This window comes from Mauremys mutica, chromosome 2 (genome assembly GCF_020497125.1).
Source record: "Mauremys mutica isolate MM-2020 ecotype Southern chromosome 2, ASM2049712v1, whole genome shotgun sequence".
NCBI lineage: Eukaryota > Metazoa > Chordata > Testudines > Geoemydidae > Mauremys > Mauremys mutica.
This window is the reverse complement of record NC_059073.1, coordinates 279,234,920-279,261,406: the sequence shown is the minus strand read 5'-3', so window position 1 is coordinate 279,261,406 and position 26,487 is coordinate 279,234,920. Positions and strand designations below refer to the sequence as shown.

Sequence of the window (26,487 nt, the reverse complement as noted above, 5' to 3'; positions counted from 1 at the left end):
ATCCACCATCTGCGCTCTGTATTTGATTTTCCCCCCCTTCTTTCTTTTAGATCCTCAGAGGCCAGTGGGGTAGCTTGCTTTCTTACATTGTGTGTGGTCAAAGATTAAAAAAGAGTTGTAAGTGTGCCAAAATATACCAGCACACATGGGAAAATGTTTTCACATGGGCCTAGTTGTGTGTGGGGCCTGGAATCAGATTATTTCAGTGCTTGGGGCAAGCCTTCTGACCAGCATGCCTGTGTACTATTTCACTGAACACCACAGCAGAAAACATGTTAACACAACACAAAGTGGCATGTATTAGTCATTAGGAAATCATCTATAGGAGCAATAAAGCCACCTAGGTGGGTAGCATTTGGGGGCTCTTTTTTCCATGCACTGCATTGGCGTGAGCAGAGTGTGTGTGTGTGACCCAAAGTTTGTGCCCAGAGCTGCTGGAGGCACAACCACTTCTTTGTTATTTTGTGTTGCTCTTACTGCCACCTTCTCTGGTCAACTGTCACTTTCAAACTGCCACAGAAGCTTTGGACTCCAACATTCCGCCAGGTTCTCTCTCACAGGGCCCAGCGTCACTGAACCTGGTTGTATATTAAACAAAAAGGGCTCTCAGCCGTGCTTGTAGCTGCTTCCATTGCTTCACACTGACTCAACAGACACGATGACATGCAGACAGAGTGACGATCCTGGAAGGTTTGTGTGGGAGGCAAATGAGGGATGTGTGCTGCAGTGAGGGGTTATGGGTGCTTGGTTTTGAAGAACAGTGGCAGTCAGGCCAAGTAATCCACCTGGATTCAGAGTAACAATCCTGGAATCTTATTAATAGATTACAGTAGTATCGCACCATGGTAGGTGTTACCATGAACATGCAGCAAGAAACAGGCCCTTCCTCAAAGAGCATATAGCTAAATGGACATGCCAGACAAAGGGTGGAAGTTGGAACAGATGCTTCTGTTCCATGTGGCAGGCCAGTGGCAGAGCTGGGAGTAGAATCCAGGTCTTCTGTTTGCCAGCCCAAAATAACCTAGCCACTAGACCACACTGCCACAAGGTATCAATCTGATAATCACTATAATTACATATCACTTTTATTGCATCCTTATTATTTGATCATACAGCCTCACAGGAGCACTTGTCGCTTCAATGATACATAAAATGGCAGGTGCCTACCATGAAGAGTCCAGTCTAAATTACACTCAGTACAGTAAAGCAATAAAGGACAATAAATAAAAGGAGAGGATTGGGAGGGCTGGAACATTGAATGCATTTTGAGATATCAAAGGACATGTAAAAAAATCCCAAGCTGAGGGCAGGTCTACACTACCACTTAGGTTGACCTAACTTGCGTTGCTCAGGTGTGTGAACCCCTCCTCCCCCCCAAATGACACCAGTTTCACGCTGTGCACACCGTCATGAGATGCTCTCCCACCGACATAGCTTCTGCTTCTTGCTGAGTAATTATGCCAATGGGAGAGTGCTCTCCCATCGGCATAGCGTGTCTTCACGAGACACGCTACAGCAGTGTAGCTGCATCAGTGCACATATGCTGATGTAGCGCTGAAGTGTAGACTTGCCCTATATTATCTTTCATCCATAAGGCAGGACAGTTTGCAGCAAGGAAGAATTAAGCTTAAACATGTCTCAGACTCACTGAAAGTTTGAGTGCACCTTCCTTTCTGCCTCTGCTGCCATCGAGAAACTCTCCCAGCCAGATGTGCTCCCACCTTTTCTCCTCTTCCTCCAATATCCATTAAGTGATCGGTTTTTGCTTGACATTCTGAACTTCCTCCCAAGTGAGGAAGTCCAGTCCACCCATTAAATGGAGGACTAGTTACCGTCAGCACTGTGATCCATTGCCACCTTCTGCTCTTCCTTGGATTCATTGCTGTGCCTATTTACAGCAGGGGTGAATTTGGCCCATAGTCTTCACTATGTCCTTTGGCGCAGCCTACATATTAGCTAGAACAAAGCATTTATGTCCAAAATTCAACAGACTAAAGTTATGTTAGCTGAATTATGTAATCAGAAAGTGAAATGCAACTTCATTTAGAGAGCTACAGAGATAATTTTGTGTTCCCTAGAGCCTCTTGACAAGATACCTGCAAAATATGGGTTACCTCCTCACTCTATTTAATAACCTAGCTTTCCTAGAAGCCTTCAATTCAGTAAAACAAATTAAAGCCTAATTTAGCAACTCTCCACATGGTACTGGGATATTTATAAGCAAGTCACAGATAAATTAGTTCAGCCTTTGCTAGATCTATAAATACCACTTTTAGAAGGAGGAGATGCCTCACTTCTGAAAGCTGAAAGAACTGGGCTACTCATCATAGTTCTCTTAGAGTATCCTCTAGCATCCAGCCTTCATATTTCTTGCTCCACAAAATAACACACGCACTGATTAAAAAATGACCAATGCTGGATTATCTGCTTCTGATTTATGGGGGCAGGAAGGATGGCTCAATGCATGTTTATACTCATTTCTTCAAAGGCCTTTGACTTAATTGGCTTGTGAGCTCTTTGGGGCAAGAACCATCTCTTTTATTACAGTGCCTAGCAAAATGGAGCCCTGATCCTTTTAGGTGCTACTACAGTATAAATAATATTTATATTTCTGAGGATAAATTATTAGACTTGCAAAAAACAAAGGGACACTGAGGGGCTTACTTCCAATGGGCCTCCTCAATTGAGCCCACAATATTTGCACTTGCTTTCATTTCTAGGATGTGAGGTAGAGCTGAGCTGGAAATTGTTGTCCTGTCTTGCAAAAATTGTTGGGATTTCAAAACTTTCCCATTTTGTATCGGGATGAAATCGAGATCTATCTCAATGTTTTGCAAAGTTCCTGCTCTGACTCAGGCAGGAACTTGAACTTGGGTTTCCCACACAATGCCCTTACTGCTCTCCCTGTCACACACACCCGTTCACAGTGACGTTTAAAGTTCAAAGCTGATACGTTCCCACAAAAAGTTTGTTTTGACAAATCATCTGTTTAGTTGAAAAATTCCCATGCAGCTGTAATGTGAATAAGCTTGGATGGTTTTCTGGGGGTAAATAGTGGTTGGGAAGATGAGGAAGGGCCTCATTTGGGAGTGAGGAGAGGTTGAAAAGGAACAGCCATCTGAACACAGAAATGATCCTTTAACATTTTAAACTCTGTCCGTTTGCATGTATAAATGTGGAGGTTTGATTGTGCAACTGACTATGTGTGCACAAGTGTTAGAGGACACTGAAGAGGCCCTTTGACAATTAGACATTTTATTAAAATATAAAATCCAGACAATAATAAATGCCAGTTAACTAGCACACAAACAGAGGTGATAACCTATCGAGATGTGTAGTTAAACATCTTCTGCAGCTTCGAAGGGTTCTTTTCATTAACAGGTATGTCTCTGGATTTGTTCAGCTGTTATGAGTTAGGACAGGTCTACTCTACAAACTTTTGCCAGCATGGCTATGTAACTCAGAGGTGTGATTTGTGACTGACATAGCTCTTAGTGTAGACAGTTATTTTGCTAGTATAGCTTATTTCACTTTGGGGTGGCTAGGGCCATGTCTACACTACCACTTATGTCAGCAAAACATTTGTTGTTCAGGGGTGTGACAAGAACACCCCCCCCAAGGAATAGAAGTTTCGCCAACATAAGTGGTAGTGTGGACAGCTCTATGTCAGCAGGAGAGTGTCTCCTGCTGACATAACTTACACCGCTCATGGAGGTGATTTTATTATGTTGACAGGAGAACTCTCTCCCATCGGTATAGTGCGGCTACTCAAGCGATCTTAGAGAGGTGCAGCTGCATTGGTACAGTGTGCCACTGTAAACTCGCTAATGTAGCCATGGCCTAGAATAAGCTATGCTGGCATAGGCGCTGACTCCATGGGTGCTCCGGCCAAATTGGTGGGTGTTGAGCTCCCACCGGCAGCTCCCCATGGCCCCGTCCCACCCCCCACTCCAACTCGCCTCCGCTGCGAGCGCGCCGCCGCGTCCTGCTTCTCCTCCCTCCCAGCCCTTGCGCCACGACACAGCTGATTTGTGGGGCAAGGAGGGAGGGTGGAGGAGGGGGAATGCCACGCGCTGGGGGAAAGAGGTGGGGGCGGGGATTTGGGGAAGGGACAATGGGGCAGGGAGGGGGTGGAGTTAGGGCAGGGACTTTGGGGATGGGGTTGGAATGGGGGCAGGGCTAGGGGTGGGGATGGGGTGGAATCAGGACAGGGGCAGGGAAAGGGGCGAGGGGGCGCAGGTACCCACCAGTGCCAGAGAAAGTTGGCGCCACTGTATGCTGGCAGTTTTGCCTGTATAAACTGTGTCCACACTAGGAGTGCTTAACATCACTCCAGTGACAGGGAGAGAGAGGAAGAAAGGAGAAAAAAAAGCTGGGGAGTCTCTTCACCTTGAATGGTGCCTTGAAATGTGTTAACTAGTTATGCTAAACAATTGATTCCACCTTATATTTAGCTGTGACATTCTAGAGATGTCTACACTGCTGTTAAACATCAGTGGCTGCCCTGTGTCTGCTGATTTGGGCTCAGGCTGTGCGGCTGCTTAGTTGCGGTGTTGATGTTCAGGCCTGGGCTGGGTTCTGGGACCCTGTGGGAGGGGTGGGTCCGAGAGCCTGAGCACCATTGTGAGCCTGAATATCTACACCGCAATTAAGTAGCCCGGTGAGCCAGAATGAGCTGCCACGAGCCAGCTGCAGGTGTTTAATTGCAGTATAGATAGACCCTCTGAGTACGTGTCCAGACCTGAAGAAGAGCTCTGCGTGAGCTCGAAAGCTTGTTCTCTCACTAACAGAAGTTGGTCCACTAAAAGAGATTACCTCCCCCATCTTGTCTCTCTTTAATATCCTGGGACTGACACAGCTACTACAATGATGTGTGCAACTGATAAAGCCTGCATCTATCATTGCCTTGGTCTACGTGCTTCTACAGGGTGCTGCATCCCTGGTCCCTTTTAGACTGTGAAATTTTGGGGGTTGGGGACTGTTGTCCCCATTCCCCACAGTGCTAAGTGGCTGTAAAACTGCATCATTCAGATTTGGTAGCACTTCACACCCACTTTGCATGAAGTGCAAAGCTGGAGAGACTCAGGCCCCGTGTCTTCTTGAATAAGCCCTTCACACATGATGGGTGTGCACTGCTACAGTCTGTCTAATGAATAATAAGGATTTGGTCCAGAGCTCATAGATGAGCTACTTATTCATGTTCCTATGGAAAAACCAAGTATGTTTAAAACAAATAATAATACAAATCCTTTTGCTATAAGTTGACTGAGCTACATAATTATCATTATTTACTATTTGTATTAGCATAGCGTCTAGAAGCCCCAGTCATGGAGCAGGACTCCCTTGTGCTAGGTGCTGTACAAACACAGAATAAAATGAGTCTCTGCTTCAAGGGGCTTCCAGTCAGGAACAATAATTCTCTGCATTTGAAAAAACATAGATGGAATCATGGCGTTGGGGCCTTCGTATGTATTTTATTTCAGAATTTAAGCTTCTCTGTGTTATTTTCAAACAAAATTACTTGTAAGCCTTTTGGTTCACAGTATGAACCCAGGGGGATTTGGCCAGATCCCAGGAAGTGCCAAGCACTCATAATTCCCACTGACAGCACTGGGTACGTAGGCACTAAGCACTCACTAGGATAAGCCCCCACTTCTTTGAGTCTCCATCCAGAGAGACAGAAGCAGGAGTACCAACAGAGTTATGCACTGCCTGCTGCCCCCTCATTTATCTCCACAGAGTGTTACTTTTGAAGCTTAATTATCAGCATCCGTGATCCTGAGCAGACAAGCTAAATGTAAATTTCATGGCAATGCAAATGTAGAATTTCCATTTCATGCTTGGAGGAGGGAGATAGGACTGTGAGACCTCATCCAATTGCAGCCCCTTCCTGAACTAATAGATCCAATCTGATTCAAACCTGCTGCTGCTTCTGCCCTTGAGTCTATAAAATCACTGCAACTTCTCTTGCTACTTCTGTAGCTGCTTCCTGGAATATGATACTCTACCCTTCCCAGTCCCCCAGAATTGATTCAGTTTCAGACACACTGCCCTCTCCCCTACCTTCAAGGATTTTAATCCATTACCCTGTGTTGCTGCACTCAAACTCAGTCAGGTCCCTGGCCATTCAAGCTCCATAGACTTCTCTTCTAGTGAGTCTACCCATCATAGCATTAATATCACTGAGCCCATTACCCTGTCTAAGGACTCCATTGCCCTGACTGGGAAAATCAATTTTTAAAGTGAATGTTAATCTTTCTTATCACTGTGCTGCTCCTATTGCTTTTAGGCTGCCAACCAAATTTGTTGTTGTGCTGAGCTGGCTCTCTTCTGCATTCAGCACTTCCTTATACTAAGCGCACTGTGTGTGTCATGAAGCAAACAGTGCTACACAGCTCCTGAGTTTCAAGCTGTTTAACACCTTCAGGGGCAGCACATTCCTATCTAAGGGCATGCCTACACTATAAGCTTAAGTCAACTTATTTTAGGTTGACTTACCACCACCATAGTAATTACTGTGGTGGTTCATGCCCGCACTGCCCTTCTTCTGTGGGTGGTGCGTGTCCTCACCAGGAGCGCTTCACTGACTTAAGAGGGGCAGTGAAGCGGGTGGGGATGAGAGCCAGGGCTCTCAGCTCCATACACAAATCCTCCTGTCCTCTTCTCAGCTCCCTGCTGGGAGCCCAGCTGCCCCTCCCCTTTTCCAGGCTCTTGGCTTCCCACCGGGAGCACGGCAGCCAACCAGACTCCGGGCATGGAGTTCCATGCGCTCCCAGTGAGGAGTGGGGAGCCGAGAGCCTGCGTGGCAGCTGGGCCCCTGGCAGGGAGATCCAGGCCTGGAGTCTGGTGAACTGCCATGCTCCCAGCGGGGAGCCAGGAGCCTGTGCAGCAGCCCAGCTGGGAGCCAGGAGCCCGGGGGCAGCTCCCACTGGGAGTGGGGAACTGGCTTTTTTGTCACTTTCACAGCTCCAGCAGAGTCATGAAATTGACAAGCATGACAGTCAATAGATGTAAGTAACCTAGTGTCTACAGGGACACTGTGTCATCCTAACTACACCAACCTAAGCCCTCTGCCTCTTGTGGAGGTGAAGTTATGTCGGTGTAGTAGGGTACTTACATCGGCGGGAACAAGGCTGTATGTGTACACTGACATAATTAGGTCAACATAAACTGCCTTACATTGACCTAACACTGTAGTGTAGATCAGGTCTTAGGGGTGCACCCGCCACTGTAGCGCTTAGTGAAGACGCTATCTACGCCAACGGGAGAGTTTCTCCTGTCAATGTAGGTACTCCACTTCCTCGAGAGGTGGTAGCTATGTCGATGGGAGAAGTCCTCCTGTTGACATAGCACTGTCTAAACCGGAGGTTAGGTCAGTACGTTGCCAGGGTGTCTGGGTTTTCCATACCCCTGAGTGACATAGTTATACCAACCTAAATTCCTAGTGTAGACCATGCCTGAGGTTCTCCTAGTGTCCTCATCTGAGCTTCGCACAATCTATAATGTTTTTATCCTCACTACACCCCTTTGAAGTAGGAAGACTATTGTCTCTTTTTTACAGATAGGAAACTGAGGCAGAAGAGGCTAAGTGACTTTCCCAAGGCTACACAGGATGTCAATGCCAGAGCAGGAAATTGAATCCAGATCTCTCAAGTCTTAGGCTAATCATTGGACCATCCATCCAGTCTACTCCTGGGGGCTAAAACATAATTTTAAAAAACACCTTCCCTTTTCCACAGCTCAGGCTACAGAAAAACAGCAGGCAGCACAAAAGAGGCGAGGTTTGGAGAGAAAAAATGTAAGGCACAGAAAATACCCCTCTCCAGTATTTTATTCAGGCACTCAATTTCTTAGGGTTCTGTTTCCCTATCTGCATAAGGGGCTATTAAAACCTACAAGAAATTAAAACCTCACTGTGTTATAAGGATGTTGTAAGGCTCAATTTATGGATATTTGCAATGCACGTTGAGATCACTGGAAGATCCTACAGACATACATTTTAAGTGTGAAATGCTAACAACTATGCTGATAGATATTCAGAGAGCATAACCCTCAGAGAACCATATCATGTCAGTGAATTCCCCCGTAATTGTCTAGCAGCTCCTAGCACAATCTCAGCCTCCAAACCATGAAAACAAAATCGGGCCATTTCAGTCCAAGTATTTTAGCGTTTCTGCATTTGTGATATGAGAGATGAAGAAAGATTCCTGCAAAAATACACCTGGCCTGTAAGCCACGGAGTGGGGATATGGGGGTAGAATAAATGCTTGTTCTTTGTCCTTCTCTCTTCTGCCATGCTTAAATCAACTTGTGTAATGCCCCATGATCTACATCTCTGCTCATTGTCTTGAGAGAGTGCATTGCATATATCCCAGAGTTTGTGGTACCAGAACACTCTAAAGCAGCAGTTCTCTAACATTAGTAACCTGAGGGCCCCCATTTTGATTTAAAATTTTTCATGGACCCCCAAGTCCTCCACTCCACCCCAGACCCTGCCCCCACTCCACCCCTTCCCCCCCAAGGCCCCACCCCCGCTCCACCCCAGCCCCTCCTCTTCCCTGCCTCTGTCTGCCCCTCCCCCGACTGCCCCATTCCCCCCTTCTTCCCCTCCTTCCCAACCCCTCCTGCACACCGCTGAACAGCTGTTCCTCAGTGTGCACGAGGTGCTGGGGGGAGTTGATCAGTGGGGCCAGTGGCCCTGGATATGATTCCGCCCCCTCCCTTGAGAGCACCCTGTCCTGTCCCCCCCAACACCTCCTGCACACCGGGGAACAGCTGTTCTGTGGCACACAGGAGGCTCTGGGAGGGAAGGGGAGGAGTTGATCAGCAGGGCCCATGGACACCCGAAAGTACTCTTGCAGACCCCAAAAGGTCCACAGACCCCCGTTTGAGAAATGCTGCTCTAAAGGTCTGATTCTGATCTCCCTTACACAACTGTAGCTCTATTCACTTAATTACACCCTTGTGAGCAAGATCAGAATACTGATCCCTCAAATCAATGAGACATACTATGTTTCCTTTGGTTTGCTTTATGCAGAACATTTATTAGTAATCACTAAGAGGTGCGTGCAGTGCATGCAGGAGATACTGTCAGACGTCCTGCTAACCACTCCCTTTTAATAAATAATTGAGACAGCAAAAATCCAGTGCCAGGCTGCCAGATACAGCAAGACCTTAACAATTCTAGGTTACATGCTGTTCTGCCCAAAATATGTTTAGTTCATAATGATCTGAAGAGAACACACTGCTTTTCCTGATGACTTTGCACCTTTTTGAATTGCTATCTCTTCCAGTGACACAGATGACTTGCTCATTTAATGACAGAAAAACTGTTTCATTTATCTTTTTTCCTTTCTTCTTCTGCATTCTCAACTTTTACAATCCTAGAGGTTCCATGGGGAAAGTCCGCACTGAATACATGACCAGATTTATTTAGTATCAGATTCCTGAATATTTAACGGTACTAAATTACCAGCAGCTGGTGAGAACATTCATTATACAGATGAATTAAGATAGAATTTAAAAAATAATTCTGTATTAAAATTGTGATTAATCTCCAGTGGTTTCTGCTCTGTGATCTTAGGGTGGCAACTCCATGGGTGCTCTGGGGTTGAAGCACCCAAGGAAAAAAATAGTGGGTGCTCATCATCCACTGGCAGCCCTCCCCACCTGCCCGATCAGCTCCTCCCCCAGCACCTCCTGCCTGCCAGCAGCCCCACCAATCAGCACCTCCTTCCAGGGGCGGCTCTAGACATTTCGCCGCCCCAACCACGGCATGCCCTGGGGGGCGCTCTGCCGGGCGCCGGTCCCGCGGCTCCGGTGGACCTCCTGCAGGCACGCCTGCGGGAGGTCCACCAAAGCCGCGGGACCAGTGGACCGTGGGACCAGCAGACCCTCCACAGACACGCCTGCGGGAAGTCCACCGAAGCCGCCTGCTGCCCTCCCGGCAACCAGCAGAGCGCCCCCCGCAGCATGCTGCCCCAAGCACGCGCTTGGCGTGCTGGGGTCTGGAGCCGCCCCTGCCTCCTGCCCACCGGTGATCAGCTGTTCAGCAGCGTGCAGGAGGCACTGGGGGGAGTGGGAGGAGTGAGGGCAGGGTGCACTGAGGGGCGGGAAGAGGTGGGGTGGAGGTGGACCCCTATTCCACCCCTTTGCCCAAGCCTCCAACACCCATTGGCAACTCAGATGGTACCTCTGAATGCAATATTGCTGCTGGTTGGTGGAGTCCTTATGTAACTCCCTTTCCTCCTTGGGTTACTCAGGAGCAGGTAACACTCACTTGTGTGCCTGGGTGCTTGATGTTGTTGACATTAAAGAAGATCCTGTGTATCCCAGTGGTGATGTTGGATAAGTGGGAATCCTCTATTCACCCTCTACTGCAGTCCCTTTACTGCTAAAGGAAGTTTAAATTGGCAGTGTCACCGCCTGGCTGGCCCTTCTATACACTCAATGGTGTGCCTTGGGAACCTCCAGGAATAAACCCCTTCAAATAGTAGTAACAACAACCTGTGGCATGGGTCTGACTCAAAAATACCAATTCTAAATAATATACATCCAATATACTTAAATTTGCATTAACACACCTTCACTTAACAATTTAAAGAGACAGGGTATAACAGACTAAGATTAAATGTCACTACTAATTTAAATCCACAGGGGGCAGCTGAATAAAATCAATTAACAAATATAATACACGGTGATAAATGAAACTTTTCTAACTGGCATTTACACTGCCACCATTTACCCCACCCCAGAGTGTCCACTTCTCTGGATTTCAGAGTCCTAGACACTTGTTTGTGTGGGCGCACTTGAAGATCTGCAGCTGGAGACAGCACTCTGTCGGGTCTGTGTATCAGTCCAGCCAAGGCAACAAGCTGCACAACCCCCCTGACGATTGGAGCTGGCCCCACCAAATGCCAGCAGCTCTGGGTCCTGGTTCGATGGGACGATCGCTCTGCCTCGCCTCAGACTCAGTCTCTCTGCTGTGCCCCTTCCCTTGCAAGTACTTTCCCAAACAAGAGTGGGGGGTTACTCATAGTTCCTTCACTGCAAGCCCAGCTCAGGAAGCTGTAGCCAAAGCAATAGTCTCTGCCCTGGCTCCAGTGACGCTGTCAACAGCCTCTGAGGCTCCCTGTTCGATCAAAGCCCCCGCAGGCTCTCAGCAGCAGCTTCTGGCTTCCTAGCAGCAGCTCCTGGTATGGATGGAGCTCAACAGCAGCAATCTCACTCCTTTTCCCAAAATGGAATCCACCCCTGCTCTCCCTTGCATGAGGAAGTCACACTCTTTCCCCAAGGCATCATGGGAGTTGTAGTCTCTAAGGCTCGATTGCAACACACAGGCTTTTCCCCTGGAACTCCCAATAAAGTTTAGAGGCCCTTCTAGTAAAGGGTGCCTACACTTATTAAACATACTATAGAAAAATATGTACTGCAAAAATGTAACAAGAAAATTGGAATATTGAAAAGTAAGCTTTTTCCTTTCATCCACTACTGCAAAGTAACATTTTTTTTTAATATTGTGGCCATGTATCATAATGTGCAACAGTTAGTGCATTGGCTTCATGATAGTTTTTTCTAGCATGCCCATATTTTCTATATAAACGAGGCGTATGACTCAATGGTTACAGCATGAGATTGCATGTCAAGGTTCCTGGGTTTTATTCCAGACTCCATCACCATCTCATTGTGTGATTTAAGAAAGTCATTTAGCTGTTCTTTGCCTCAGTTTACCCATCCACAATATGGGTGTAACAGCAAAATAATTACTACACATACTTCAGTCTCAGAAGTGTTAGGTGCAATTAATAGATATTTATAAAATCCTTTGAGATTCTCTGAAGAAAAGCATTATATGTGCAAAGTATTTTTATAATCATGCCCTAGTACTTAAAAAGGAAAAATTGCTATTGTGTTGGATGCATTTCAGCAGAGAATAAAGTGATCCCTTTATATGATTGTATTATCAGTTTTAGTTTTTAATGTGCTTTGGGATCTTTCAAGATGAAGGGTGCTTTTTATAAATAAAAGATTATTATTGCTTCATGTTGTTGGGGCTGGAAGAGCCTGGTGGGATAATGGAAAAACAAAACATCTAGCATGGCATTCCATAAATGGAGTAGAAGTGATTGTTTTGAAGCAAACTACTCCGAGATGAGCATTTGCAGAATGACTCAGTGGCTGTCTTAATCCAACTTTCTGAAATTTAGAATGTTACATGCCCAAGACTGGGAAGGCAGCTCCCATTGCCAAGAGTAAATATCCTCTTTTTCTTGGAATGACATAACCTGCTAGCAACATGAATTCAGCCTTGTCTCATTTGGGAGGTTGCTTCCAGAGTGATTCTGGTTGCAACTAATGATTCCAAGAGAGGTGTTTCATTTACCATGTGCTGGGTAATAACATGAGAAGACTCCATGCTTGCATAACTAAACTGGCTCTTTATTTAAAAGCTAATTACAGAGATGCTGCAGCTAGCATCCCAGTCACGTGCACACAGATTTACTTCCTGGTGCCTCTCAAAACTCTTCCTTCCTGCAACCTTGACTCCTCCCTCCAAGTTCCATGCAGGTTCTTACAGGAAAGATCACCCAAGTTGGCAGTAGTCACTGTGCTGTGGTGGGAGTGGAATGGGTATGACATTTGCTGCATTGTTGCAGGTAATTCCTTGTAATGGGGCCAGCTTCACTGGTACAGTCTGGCTGCTCCACTGATGCGTAATAGCCAACATTAGCTGTAGAAGCAGGTAGAATAGTCTTTAAATAGCAAAGGATAATATGTTCCGCTATCGCCAGTGCCATATATGATGGCCATCCTCTTGAGCAAAAGAGCCAGGCTCTCAGGCTGAGAGCTGTAACAGACCCACATGTCTGGGGATTGGGGACATATTCACTAGTGGAATATAACATCGCCATGTTTGATTGATGAAAGTAACTATTCTGGGTTGGAATAGCATGCATTTTACAAAAAGTGGAGGTAGCAGGTCCATCAAATATGCTTCCAGCCTTTCCCAGAACAATCTACCTAAAAATCTGCTTTTCTTTCTTGTGCCTAAATACATTTTTTAAAATTCCAATTCACTTTTTAAGTCTGCAAAACATCCTGCTGGTTTTTTCTGCTCCCTAACTTGAGCCTCTTTTAAAATAGGAGCATTTTGCACTCCTAGAGATAGATGTTATTACTTTATACCACTGGAAAGCTGTGGTTCCAAACTTCCAGATGCTGTATGGCATTAACGTTAGCTTCATACTGTGGGTTCCTCAGATGAGGCCGATTAAAACCAAGACAGGGAAGTTGATGGTGGAAGGAGGGTTGGGGAGAAGTAACTAGGAATTGGAATCGAGTCCGTCTTTAAGTCTTGATTCTGCACTCAGTCACATATATACTTTCTGCACATTAAGGCAATGGAATTACTCAAATGGTAAATGTATTTAGTTTTTAAACTAGCAGTAGCTTTTATCCCTGGTGGTTCATTGGATATTGTATCTTAAAATGGAGCAAGGAAAAATACAAGCTATTTAATCTTTCAATACTCCCATCCCCCTGGGCCATTCCATAAATTGGCAGGTGACATAATGTGTATTAGGCTTGGCCGAACTTGAATTTTTTTATAATTTCAGCAGATAATATTGTTTGCTTTTTAAAGCATTTGTTTTTATCTATTTATAGAATCATAGAATATCAGGGTTGGAAGGGACCTCAGGAGGTCATCTAGTCCAACCCCCTGCTCAAAGCAGGACCAAGCCCCAGACAGATTTTTACAGTTGTGGGGAAATTAGGGGAGGGGTGTCAGAAAATAATTCTTTAACTTTTTGAATCTCAACATTTCCTGTCATTAAAGCTGCCCCGGTAGTGCCTCTGCTCCAGCTCCACGAATGCCAGCATTACGTTTTATACACACTAAGGTAGAACTCTAAATTTTCTTAGCATTTTTCTTTGTTTGCCCACCTGTAATTTCAATTAGTATTGAAGGGGAAGAAAATGTCGTCAATTTGGGTGTGTACACTGTAACCAATGTTTACTGAGATTTACCAATAAAAATAGAATCCTTCCAAGCCTATATATAACATGCTATCGTTACTATACTTCATCCTTTTACCAGTGTAGTTATTCCTATTAATATCAATCATGGAACTATCACAAAAGTAAACATCCCTGTTCTTACCCCTCACATCTGCCCCAGTAGAGCCAATGCAGCCTACTGGATGGTGCACTGGACTGGGACTCGGGCAATCTGGATTCTATTCCTGGATTTGCCACTGCCTTACTGAATGATTTTGGGCAAGTCATGTCACCTCTTATGTCTCAGTTTCCCCATCTGTAAAATGGGGATAATGATACTGACCTCCTTTATAAAGTGCTTTGAGATCTACTGATAAGTGCTATCTAAGAGCTAGTTATTGAATTTGTTTATTCCAAACCTTCTGGGAATGTCTCTAACTGGATTCCTATTTTTGAAATCTTTATATAAACTTTTAAGTAAACTCTGTCATCTTGTTTTATTTATTCCTGTCTCCATCTCAGTTCAGGGCATACATTTTGTGACTTTGACCCAACATGAACTGACAGAGAAAACATTTCAGGCTAATTGACAGTGGGTATCTTTAATCCATCCTCACCAAATGTGTATCTAATGTACTTAGTTTAATCCTAAATCACAGTTGTTCATTTTCATGCCTCCACAGGAAGGCTAATGTTTCCATCTTGAGCCTTGAGAATAAACTAGCTGGAATGCCCAGTGGCAACATCTATCGATGCACGGAAATGCATGCACGGAAATGCATCCATTTAATAGCACTTGTCTTTCCCTGGAGGCCAGGGTCTAAGGTTTCTCATCTTTTTGAAGTGCTCAGCTAGGATTGTGAGTTTTTGGTGGTCTTGCACTATATTTGAGAGCCTCTCACTTAACTTTGTGCACCAATATAGTAGATTTCTTTGTAATCGTTTAAATATGCATGCAGTGAACAGTGATGGAAATCGGACTTTGGACAAATGCTGTTTTCTTGATATATCACCAAAATTGTTAATCATTTCCAAGGACTGAAGTTTCTGGATCCTTATCCCAGCAATAATAGTCTCATTTCTGATCGTAGTCATGAAAGGTGAGCCTGAATGAAGTCTCGGATCTGACCACCTCAAAATGTACTACTTTATCACTTACACGGCACAAAGGCAGAGAAGCCTAATCTAGGCCAGGATTCATTGTTCTAGGTAGTCTACAGGCATATCATAAATGACAGGCCTTGCTACAAAGAGCTTGTAAGCTAAAAAACTTAGAAGAAGGTGGGAGCTGGGTCTAAATTTCGGGTAAAATTTTCAAAAATGCCTAAGTCCTATAGCAGGTGATAGCAATACCCTTTGTGGCTTATGCTCCATCCTATTAGACTTTCAGCATGCTGTGCTGGATAATGGTAGTTACCAAGTACGGAAAGCATCCACTGAAAGCCTCCTGCCTCTAAGTGCAGGCAATTAGCCAGCCTGTACAATTGTCTAGTGCAGCATATGAGCAAACTGGCTGATGTCACAATTAGTTACCCTGCTCTAATAGTTTTGGAGAGGAGGGGCTGGAGATGGAGTAGTTAAAAAGCAGTGTCGCTCTGAAAAGTGGCTATGTAAAAACAATGGTTTCTTACTCATCAAATCTGCTCCCTCTGTGTATTCAGAATCAGATCTGCTGAGGTCAGTAGGAAAACTAAGTTCTGCTGCCTTTTGCTCTTGTTAGTACTGCAGGGCGAACGCAGCAGAGAGCTGGATTCTGTTCCTTCGTGGGCATCCACAACATCATTTGTGAGTTTACAATGGTCCAATCATTTGCACCTGTGCAAGAAGGAACACAGCTGGAAGACTATAAGGTTGCATGGGTATAATATGGCTAGGAAGAACTCACTTGACTTTCAGATTCCAAGGTTTGATTATAGAAATTGGTAGTTATAAAAATAAAAAAACCCACCACCTTTTCACTTGGGAACTAAGCACATTTTCTATCGAATAATCAAGAGGCAAAAATCAAGGAGTCATGGTGCCCATTTGACATAGCCATTTTTCAGAATAAAACCATTCTTAATTTTTCATCTTTAACTCCGTCTATTACCCCTTGGTTTTTAAGTGTGTGCATCTCTTGTTAAAGTCAATGGAAGCAGTGACAACTTACACCAAGACTGTATTTGTCCTCTGTATTCAGATATGGCTGAGTTCACAAATAAAATGAGTCTGGTTATGTCTGTCTAGTTCACTGTTAACATCAAGGAGCAGATTTTCAAAAGCAATCTCTAAATTCTGATACTTTCTTCTAAATAAAGAAATTTTCCGTGCAACAATGTGCGTTTGATTATGAAAACATCATACATTTGGTATAATTGCATGCACAAAACCATGGGATGTTTTGGTTTCACCATGAGCCATAGAGGTGATCAAATGTGAATAAAAGAAGCGGAGTGTGGTAGATTGAGGTTTGGCACAGCTTGTAGGGACAGACTTGTTTTAGCATTTTCTTGCCTACAAAAAACTTGACAAAGGTTAGGCAGTGGTGTGCTATCATGCTGACAAATAGTGTTTCATATTTCCTTGTGCTCCACTGTCTATACCCACCTGTTATCTCTTGTGTTTATACTTAGATTGCCCGAATGAGCTCCTATCACTGACTAGGGCTCCCAGCTAATAATGCTATTTAGCTAGTGTTATTCATCTCAATTTTGTGAGCACTAAAATTCATCCAAAAGGTATTTATTTAAAAAAAATAAGAAATTCAGATAATTCTACCTGACGGCTCTTATTTGTGACTAATAGGGAGAAAAATGGGGTGAAATTAAATACCTCAAAATATTTTTGTCTTCCCTCCCCCCCCCCCCCCGCCACCTTCAGACTCTGCTGTGTGCTGATAGACAAGATGCGTTATACATTGGTGATTTTATTTCCATACGTATTTCTTCAGAAGAACAGGTCCAGTTAGGAAGATTGTCTTTCAAAGATATAGTTTTAAGGCATGAATAATTTAGCAGCTTCCTGGCACACTAAATATTTATTTGTGGCACCAGTCTGGGCAGAAATGAAACAAACAAACAAAAACAAAACACATCAAAAACAAACTTTACATTGGCCAGGGGGATATTTACAGTAGATTCTGTTTAATAGCAATCCTGATATTAGCAACTTCCTGTTAATGGCAACATCCTGCTGGGAACCAATCCCATCCCCATTAATATCAATGTTAATAGCATTCAGATATTAGCAAGGCATGCTGCTTGTTCCCAACTTTATTTTATGAAGAATGGTGCCACCTACAGGCTGGTTTGCAAGGGGTCAGTCCAAGAAGGTAGCTTGGAGATGTGCAGAACACCCTCTGCAGGCAAGTTTGCAGGGCTGCAGCCATGGAAGGAAGTGTCGGGACATGCCATCTCTAGCTGCAGCCCTGCAAACTTGCTTGCAGTCAGTGCTCAGCCTCCCCCAGCCTTTCCTTCTAGGTCTGCAGTCAGGCAAACCTGCCTGTGTACAAGCACAGGAAGTAAGGGGCTGGGAGGGCAGGCTGGGAGCAGGGCAGTAGCAGGGAAGAGGGGATACAGCTAGAGCTGCTTGGTGCCTCTCCCAGTGCTCTCTGGGCTGCATCCTGATGGGGGACTGCATGAAGGGAGGGAAGTGCTAGGATGTGCTGAGCCCCAACCCCCCAGAGAGGGCAAGGAGAGGTATGGAAGGGAAGCTCCACGGGCACCAGTGCCCCTGATCCCCCATAAAAGCCCCAGCATCTGGGCTACAGCCCTACTCCACTCCTGCCATCCCCGCAGGCAGGTTTGCAGGGCTGCACTCAGGGAAGGCATCTCTCAGTGCTTCCTTCATTGTGAGCCTGCAGCTTCACAAACCTGCCTTCTACTTATTAGCAACAGCTGGATAATAGCAACTCTTTCTGGCAACTGAGGCTCATAAGCAGAATCTACTGTACTAACTAGCAGATTTACAAAATCACTTAAAAGATTTCATAGCACAAATCCCATTGCCAACAGAGCTTGCATTCCTAAATCAATTCAAGAAGGATGCTGATAAACTGGAGAGGATTCAGAGAAGAGCCACAAGAATGATTAAAGGATTAGAAAACATGCCTTATCGTGGTAGACTCAAAGAGCTCAATCTATTTAGCTTAGCAAAGAGAAGGTTAAGGGGTAAGTTGATTAGTCTGTAAGTCAGTACCTGGGGAACATATATTTAATAATGGGCTCTTGAGGCTAAGAGAAAGGTATAACATGATCCAATGGCAGGAAGTTGAAGCTTGATGTATTCAGACTGGAAATAAGGTATAAAAATGTTAACAGTGAGAAGAATTAACTATTGGAACAATTTGTCAATGGTCATGGTGGATTCTCCATCACTGACAAATGTAAATCAAGTTTCAATGTTTCTCTAAAAGATCTGCTCTAGGAATTATTTTGGGGAAGTTCTATGGCCTGTGTTACACAAGAGGTCAAACTAGATGATGGCCTTGGATATGTGATACACCCAGGCATGAAGCTTTCTTTGCTTAGGATGCTCCAACTAGTACAGAATGCTGCAATACGTTTCTTCAGCAACACCGGCTACCACAGGCATATCAGACCTGTCCTCCATTCTCTCTCTCCACCGGTTGCCTTCCCATAGAATATTCAACCCTATTCAAGATCTCAGCCTTTACTTGCAAGGTGCTTCATGGCCTGACCCAGCACATCTAAAAGACTGCTTAAATCTCCGGGATGAAGACCATAGCCAACTTTGCTTCTCTGGCACAATGGAACTCCCTCCAATAAAGATAAAGCTTGTCTGTGTGGGAGCTAAAATTTTTCTCAGAGGCTGGTCCAAGACTATGGAATGAACTCCCCCAGGAACTAAGAACCATCACAAACCTCACCACCTTCTGTTCCAGGGTTCATCTCTTTGACCTTGCTTTCTCTAGTATAAACACATAGCAGCAGGTACATTTATTAAAATATAAATACCCCACCACCACCACCCAAACCTCAAAATCTACCAAAACAAGACACTCCACAGCACATACTTCTACCCCCAGGGAGAGGATGAGAGAACAAACACACGACAGATGTGTATTCGTGGTGATTAATACACACTACTGGAAGGTGCTCAAATACTTTGGTGATGAGGATGGTATGAAAATCTAGAATAGAGCGCAACCTTAATTCATTTATGCATTTTGATAGTTTAATTACATAATTAATTATGCATTTAGTTTTGATACTGTCATTAATTACATGATCCCACAGGAGTTTTGGGGACAGCAAAGCATTGTCAGGTGGGGCCAGAACAACCACCATTTCTTCTGATCCTCTGTTTCTTCCCACTTCTGTCTGGGATTGGTGGTGTCATTAGACTTCGGTGAGTGGCTCTGAGCCTTTTATGTGCTCTGTCTACCTCCTTCTCACTTAAAACATTCACTGTAGCCAGCTCATTTGCTCTGACTGGTTATTTAGGGCAGGGGACTGTGTGGTTGGGGGCGGGGGAAGGGAGGAGAGATTATTTCTTAGTGTCACTCACATCACTATGAACTATAGCCAGCAATTGTTCTATAAACTGCTTAATAGCTCAGCCATTTCACATTACATTTGCTTCCTTCAAGTCCCTCTGAGCCACATCTTTGTATTTGGTCATTGTTCCCCTAAAATCTTCTCACTAACTCATTAAGTTCTAATTTTTGGAGTGTAAATTTGAAGTGTTTGTGAAGGGAAAACTGACTTTATTGGCTAGAGCCAGGCATGGTTCATGGGTATCTATAGTTTTCTTCATAAAGCTCTACTATAGCAAGGAAGGATGGTCTAGTGGTTAGCACCCTAGGCTATGCGAGACCAGTATCAGTTCCCTACTCTGCAACAGATTTCCTATGGGACCTTGAACAAGTCACTAAGTCTCAGTACCCACCAGCAGAATGGAGATAAAAGCACAGCTTACCTCACAGGGCTGTTGTGAGGATAAATGCTTTAAAAAAAAAATGAGTTGTTCAGTTAGTGCTATGATGGGGGCCATAAAGGTGCATTAGGTAGCGTGACAGGGCATCTGCCCCGCATCGCTCCTGAGAGGGTTAAAACTAGCCTAGGGAGGCTGAGCGGCAGGGAGCCAAAGGAGTGGCTGCCACTGGACCGGCCAATCAGGCCCCAGCCAGCCCATATAAAATGGAAGCTTCCGACCAGGATGAAGAGTCTGCTGCAGGGAGCCCTAGGGAGAAGATGGGCTTCCTAGAGGACTCTTGGTCGGTTGCCAGGACTTACAGGCTCAAGGCCCTGGGAAGAGGGCAAAGCAGCTGGACTCGGAGGCAGGAGCAGGTGGAATGGAGGCTGCGGGGAAGTGGCCCAGGGAATAGAGACAATATGCTAGAAAGAAGAGGTAGCAGGAAGCTGCTGTTTGCAGAGTCCCTGGGCTGGGCGGGCCTGCCCCCCCGCCACTAGCCACTGAAAGAGCGGCCTGCTTTTGGACTGCCAAGCTGCTGCAAGGAGTGGCTGGACTCTTGTTGGAAAGTCCCGGAAAGGGGGGGAAACTGGATGGTGACACCCCCGGAGGGCTGAGCCACGAAGCAAACACAGAGAGAAAGGAGTTGTAATGAGGACAGCGGAACCATCACCACCTGAGGGCACACCCACTGGGACTGAGCTAATTCACAAACTGCCCAGGAGGAGGTGCCAGTGTGGTGAGTGACCCCATGATGGTAGATAGAAGCCCTATACTACAGCCTTCTCTAAAACATATTTCTAAAGCATATTTTATGCATTCAACATGTTCCTTGTACCAGCTGCAATAAAAAATTCACATGAGCCTTTGCAGAGACAGAGTCAATAGGGAGCTGTCTGCCTACATGTGGTTTTCAAACATGTTTCTCACAGGGGTGTTGTGAGGCACTCATACGACAGTAATGGGGGCCATATCAGTAACTTAGTTTAGATACCAGCACATCTCACTCAAAGACTGTCCAGTAACACCTTTCTTGAGCCTGTCCAGAGCAGGAGCTGTTAATTATAACACTGAATTTAGTGGTGGGTTCATCCACTACAGACTAGCTTAACTAATTTTCACTTGTTCTACATAGGATTTGAACTTAAGTCTCTTGAGCCTTAGCCCATATCCTATTCAACTTCTAGCCTCACTGTTTTGGCCTGTTGTCTTCTGTGGGCTTAATTCTAAGCTCAGATACACAGGATCCTGTCACTCTGTATCTTGTAAAATCAGTCACAAAAGATGTGAAGGCTTTTTTATTTTTATTTTTTTCCATGTTGGCCAGTGGTCCCCACCTGCCTGAAAGTAGAATCAAGTTCTTTGTTTACTGCTGGTATGAGAAATTGTTCTGCTTGAATTTTCTAGTGGTTAGCTTGCAATCCCTGGATCTTTAATTACTCAGTACTGTGCACAGCATTTATTAGGCATTCTCATTCCTCTCCATAATTTTGGATATCTTGACTTCTTCCAATAACTGTAACCTCACTAGCCATTATTTACAGTAAGCAGCCAAAATAAAATCAAGGTAGCAATTCCAAGTATGAGAACTAACAAGAGCCTTGCATATTAACACCATCATTTCTTTACACTTGGTTCATTTTCTGTCCTTCCATTGCTGTTCGCTATCCCCTATCCTGTTTAATTTCTTCTAATATATAGCCCATGCTGGTCTGTGAGTTAAGGATATTTCCACAACTTATCTCTACATCATTGGCACTGTACATTGTACAGCTGCTCCATTTCATACATAAATACTTTTTAGCTAAATGGCCTCTCTGTTAGTTGCCATTTCATAGAAGTTTAGGGTTGGAAGAGACCTCAGGAGATCATCTAGTCCAACCCCCTGCTCAAAGCTGGACGAACCCCAACTAAATCATCCCAGCCATGGCTTTGTGAAGCTAGGCCTTAAAAACCTGTAAGGATGGAGATTCCACCACCTCCCTAGGTAACCCATTCCAGTGCTTCACCACCCTCCTAATGAAATAGGTCTAGGTTGGATATTAGGAAAAACTCCCACACTGCAACTTGAGACCATTACTCCTTCTTTGGTCATCTGCCACTACTGAGAACAGCCTAGCTCCATCCTCTTTGGAACCCCCCTTCAGAGAGTTGAAGGCTGCTATCAAATCCCCTCCCCCACCCACACGCTTTCCATGTCTCTTAGAATCTAGCTTTGCATCATTTGTTGTTCTTCCAGGTGTGGGTTGAGTGAGTGAGGGGGTGATGATCCTACCTACATACACATGTGCTGCAATACCTAGGCACAACAGGCTGGTTGTTGGATGTCATTTTTGGGTAGGATTTTCAGAAGTGTTCGGTATTGGCCTAAACTCTGTTCACATTGGAGTCAATAGGACCATCCTTCATTGTTCTAGATACTAAAAGGAGTTTAGCCGATATTTTTAAAAACCAGTGTGCCCACAATTAGGTCCTTAAATCCATGTTCAACTACTTCAATGAAAGCTGCAGGTGCTCAGCACCTCCACATCAGGCTACTTATTTGAGGTGCCTAAAATGTGGATTTGTAAGCCTTATGTTCGGAGGCCAGATTTGAATATGTTCCTGTGTGTGAAAGAAAACTTCCTCTGAGGAGGACTGCCTTACCTTGCTCCGTTTGATTAAATTGATCTTTCTTGAGAGGAATAACCTTAAATACAGCATCCAATGAGTGTCTGGTTCAAAATACTAAGAGCCATTCAGAATAGAGAACTAATCCATGAAGCTTGCTACCTCCCTTAAGAAATATACTAAGCTTTTCTTGATGTGTGGAGAGTATATTTAATTACTTCTAAATTTATACAGTCAAAATCTATAGTGCCAGTGCTTTCCTACATCATGAAGATAATACTTTTTAGGGGAAATGGTTAATATGTAGCTTTTTATGGCTTTCTGGGAATAAAAACTAAGTCAAATGCACTGAACCTGTTAGCAAAAGATGAACCAATGACAAAGATGTAAGGGATACCCACAAGTGCCTTTCATCAAACACTGCACAATCAATATGACACTAAATGAAATCTAGACGGCTGGGGTAAAAATAACACATTCAAGATCACTTTGGAAATTTGGGCTAAAAATAAAGATTAGGTTTTGTATTAGGATTAGATGGCTTAATAGTTTTTTAAACAGAGGAGGTCTGGAGACACAGTGGTTAATGTCCCTCGTGGGATATGGGTATTTTTGTACATGCAGCTTAATACAAAATTAAATGCAAGGAGAGAATTTTCATCTCATTCTGAACACCTGCTTTTCCCACACACAGATCCCAGTCCTGCAGCTCTTCCTAGCCTGTGTGCATTGTAATCTCTCTGAAGGCAATAGGATCGCATTCGTGCAGCTTCAGGCCCTCAGATGTGCAGGTACAACTCATTTCCTCTTGCGGGGGTTGCACCTGCATGCACTACTCAAACGCAAAATTGCTTTCATGATAATCAGGCACTCAGCCAAAATACAGCTGGATGCCACAATTAAAGGAGTAGTTAGAACAGCATAGCTAGAGTGGGGGTGTGGGAAGGTGGCTCAAAACACACTTTCAACTCAGTCGTAGCATTTAAGATCAGCAGGGACCACCAGATCATCTAGTCGGACTTCCTGTATATCACAGGCCACCAACGCTCCCCAGCACCCACACAGTAAACCCAACAACCGAAATTCGAGCAAAGTATTACAGCCATATGAGACTAAAGCAGGGGTCAGCAAGGCGTCCCATCAGGGTAATCCACTGGCAGGCCATGAGACCTTTTGTTTACATTGACCATCCACAGGCACGGCCCTCCTGCAGATCCCAGTGGTCATAGTTCCTGGCCAATGGGAGCTCCGGAGTTAGTGCTTGGGGTGGGGGCAGGGTGCGGACATCCCCCCCCGCCCCCCAGGGGCCGCAGGGACATGCCGGCTGCGTCTGGGAGTGAAGCAACACAGAGAGAGGGAGGCGGAGCAGGTAGGGAGCCAACTTAGCCCTGCTACTTGCACGTCTCTGCACGCCCCTTGAGGGGAAAGAGGGCAGCGGGTCTCCATACGCTGCCCGGGGTGAGGGAAGTACACAGAGCCATGCCAGCAGCTGGCTGCTTCTGGTTGCGGTGTGGGGCCACTGGCCACAGCATGCATGCAGCCTGCTTGCCTGAGCCCTGCTGCACCACCGGCTGGGACTCAAGGGCAGGTTGTCAGATATTTGTCCTGCATTTTGGGGGGCCACCCTATCGTTGGGGGGTGGGGGAAGGCATGCCACTGCATGGTTTGTTTCATGGTAAATCTGCTCCTGAGGCAAGGACTAATCTTCTGGAAACAAGATACAAAAAAAAACTCCTCTTAAAAACATCAGAAACAAGCTTCCAAAAGCAAAGCAGTTATTGGTATTGTTAATTACACCCGTGACAGTAAAAAACTGGTGAGTTTATAGCAGAAGGGAAGTAGAAGAAAGTGAATATGAGTGTGCATGTGAACCTGACATTTTGTCTAATCTAAAAGTCTTGTTCACAATGGGAATTCAGAGAAAAACTAATTGAATTTCCATCTGTGATGCTACAATGAGAAGTGGATTTTAACTGTACAGTGCAGTAAAACAATTTAAGTGAGATCAGTCTTGGGGGGGAAAATATTTCATTTGTGTTGGAGTACAAGATAGTGATGATTTTTTTTATAGTGTGACTTATTCCCTCAAAAGAGCTAGTGTACTCCTAAAGAAATAGAGCACTGAGCATAATGTGATAACCCTGTGAAGCTAAATAGAAAAGGATGCTCTTTCAGTAAATCTAAGCATTCATCTAATACTGATATATGGGCTTGATTTTATTCTCCATTATTTGTTCAAGTAAAGGAATAGTTTAACTGTTCTTGCTATTTGTTTTTCAAAAGCAAAACATGGAAATGTTTTTGTACTTTATGATTACATTTAGTGCATCTTCTAGTCCTCTTCATTGGGAAGAAGAAGAATAAAGAGTAATAGTTAATCTGCCTGCTGAATCAAAGGGCCATGTTCATCCCTAGTGTAACCCCTCTGAATGCAGTGGAACTTAATGTAATTATACCAGCAAGAAATTTTGGCTCAAAATATTGGTCTACATGGTTAGCTCTAATGTGTCCTCCTGAGGCATGCTGGTATGTGAAAGTATAATAAGGAGTTCTGTACATATCCTCTCCCATAACACTCTCTCTCTCTCTCTCTCTCTCTCTGTCTCTCTCTCTCCAGCAGTCCAAATATCCTAAATTCCTCTCCCTTTCGTCTTATGTCTTTATTTTTTTCCCTTTTATTGACATGAATACAAGACTGAGAAGGACATTTTTATGTTCCGTCTTCAGTAGTCTTTTAAATTTAATACCTTACATATTGATCTTTTCAGGAAGACCATTATTTCCAATGGAATGGATGGGTAAGTATCATGTAGGCATATAGTAGGTTCACACTGAAGTGAGATGTAGAAGACCAGGGTTTCTCAAACAGGGGTCGCCGCTTGTGTAGGGAAAGCCCTGGCGGGCCGGGCCAGTTTATTTACCTGCCCCGTCCGCAGGTCCGGCCGATCGCGGCTGCTCCGGAGCAGCCATCCACGGCCAGAGGGAGCCGCGATTGGCCAGACCTGCGGATGGGGCAGGTAAACAAAGAGCAGCGATCCGCGGCCTACACAAGCGGCGACCCCTGTTTGAAAAACCCTGTACAAGACCAAATTCTGTTCTGTTTTACCACTGTAATACAAAGTAATTCTAGTAGTGGTGTTGCTCTGGATTTACCTGGTATAAAAAGCAGCAGAATTGGCCCACTGTGTGATCTTTCACTAATTTACTCTGAGTAAATGCATAAGTAAGTTATTTCCTTTTCAATTGATTCATCTTTTCTCCCCCCACTCTCCCACAAATGCTATTTTTTTACTGTACAATGTTGTAGTGTTAAAGAAGATAGTTTTTTGCCATTACTGCGGCTTCTGATTCATGGCTGTGTTTAAAGCAATGTTTTCTCATTCCAGTCATAGTCTGATTCAGGAGACTTCTGTACTTGCTGTATGAAAATGGTTATGTTCGCCATCCATCATCAAAATAGAAGTCACAACACAAGAAAGATGTCACCTAGGTTAGACTTGCCTTGTCAGTCTAATCACACTGTCCGTGTTAGGACACTGCTGAACTGCAGTAAGTCATCAACCTGCCAAATGAAGTGGGAGGTTCCAGAACATTAGAATTTCCTTACTCAGGCCAGCAATTTCTGAAAGAACAAACAGCTCTGCATATATATGGATGGGAGGGAAATATCTTGCTGGCCTCTACAAATTGCCATTTGAATAACCATGTTAATTGTTCTTCTGCTCTTTGAAGCAGACATCATGCAAAAGATTGAGGGGAAACTCATCTTGAAGGACCACTCTTCACATATATGTGATTATTTAAAAATGCATTTCCCTAAAGCCCCTGAATCTCTCATATTTCCCCTACATTTTTCTCAATCACTGCTGATTGCCAAGCTACTTGCCTGTACGTTGGAAACTGTCTTTCCCTATAATCAGCTACCTGTTTCTGTTTGATTTATTTCTTCATTGATGTCACACTAAA

The 26,487-nt window shown here is 44.5% G+C and overlaps 1 long non-coding RNA gene across 2 annotated transcripts; it reads left to right on the top strand.

The window, feature by feature from the left end:
* Window positions 1-558: 558 nt before the first annotated feature.
* Window positions 559-26,064, top strand: LOC123364497. 2 transcript variants are annotated; one of them, XR_006577130.1, is made up of 3 exons: window positions 559-690; window positions 23,216-23,312; window positions 25,908-26,064. It is a non-coding gene; the product is annotated as an uncharacterized LOC123364497 (long non-coding RNA). The 2 variants fall into 2 exon arrangements; XR_006577131.1 differs by lacking the exon at window positions 559-690 and adding an exon at window positions 20,563-20,650.
* Window positions 26,065-26,487: the final 423 nt, after the last annotated feature.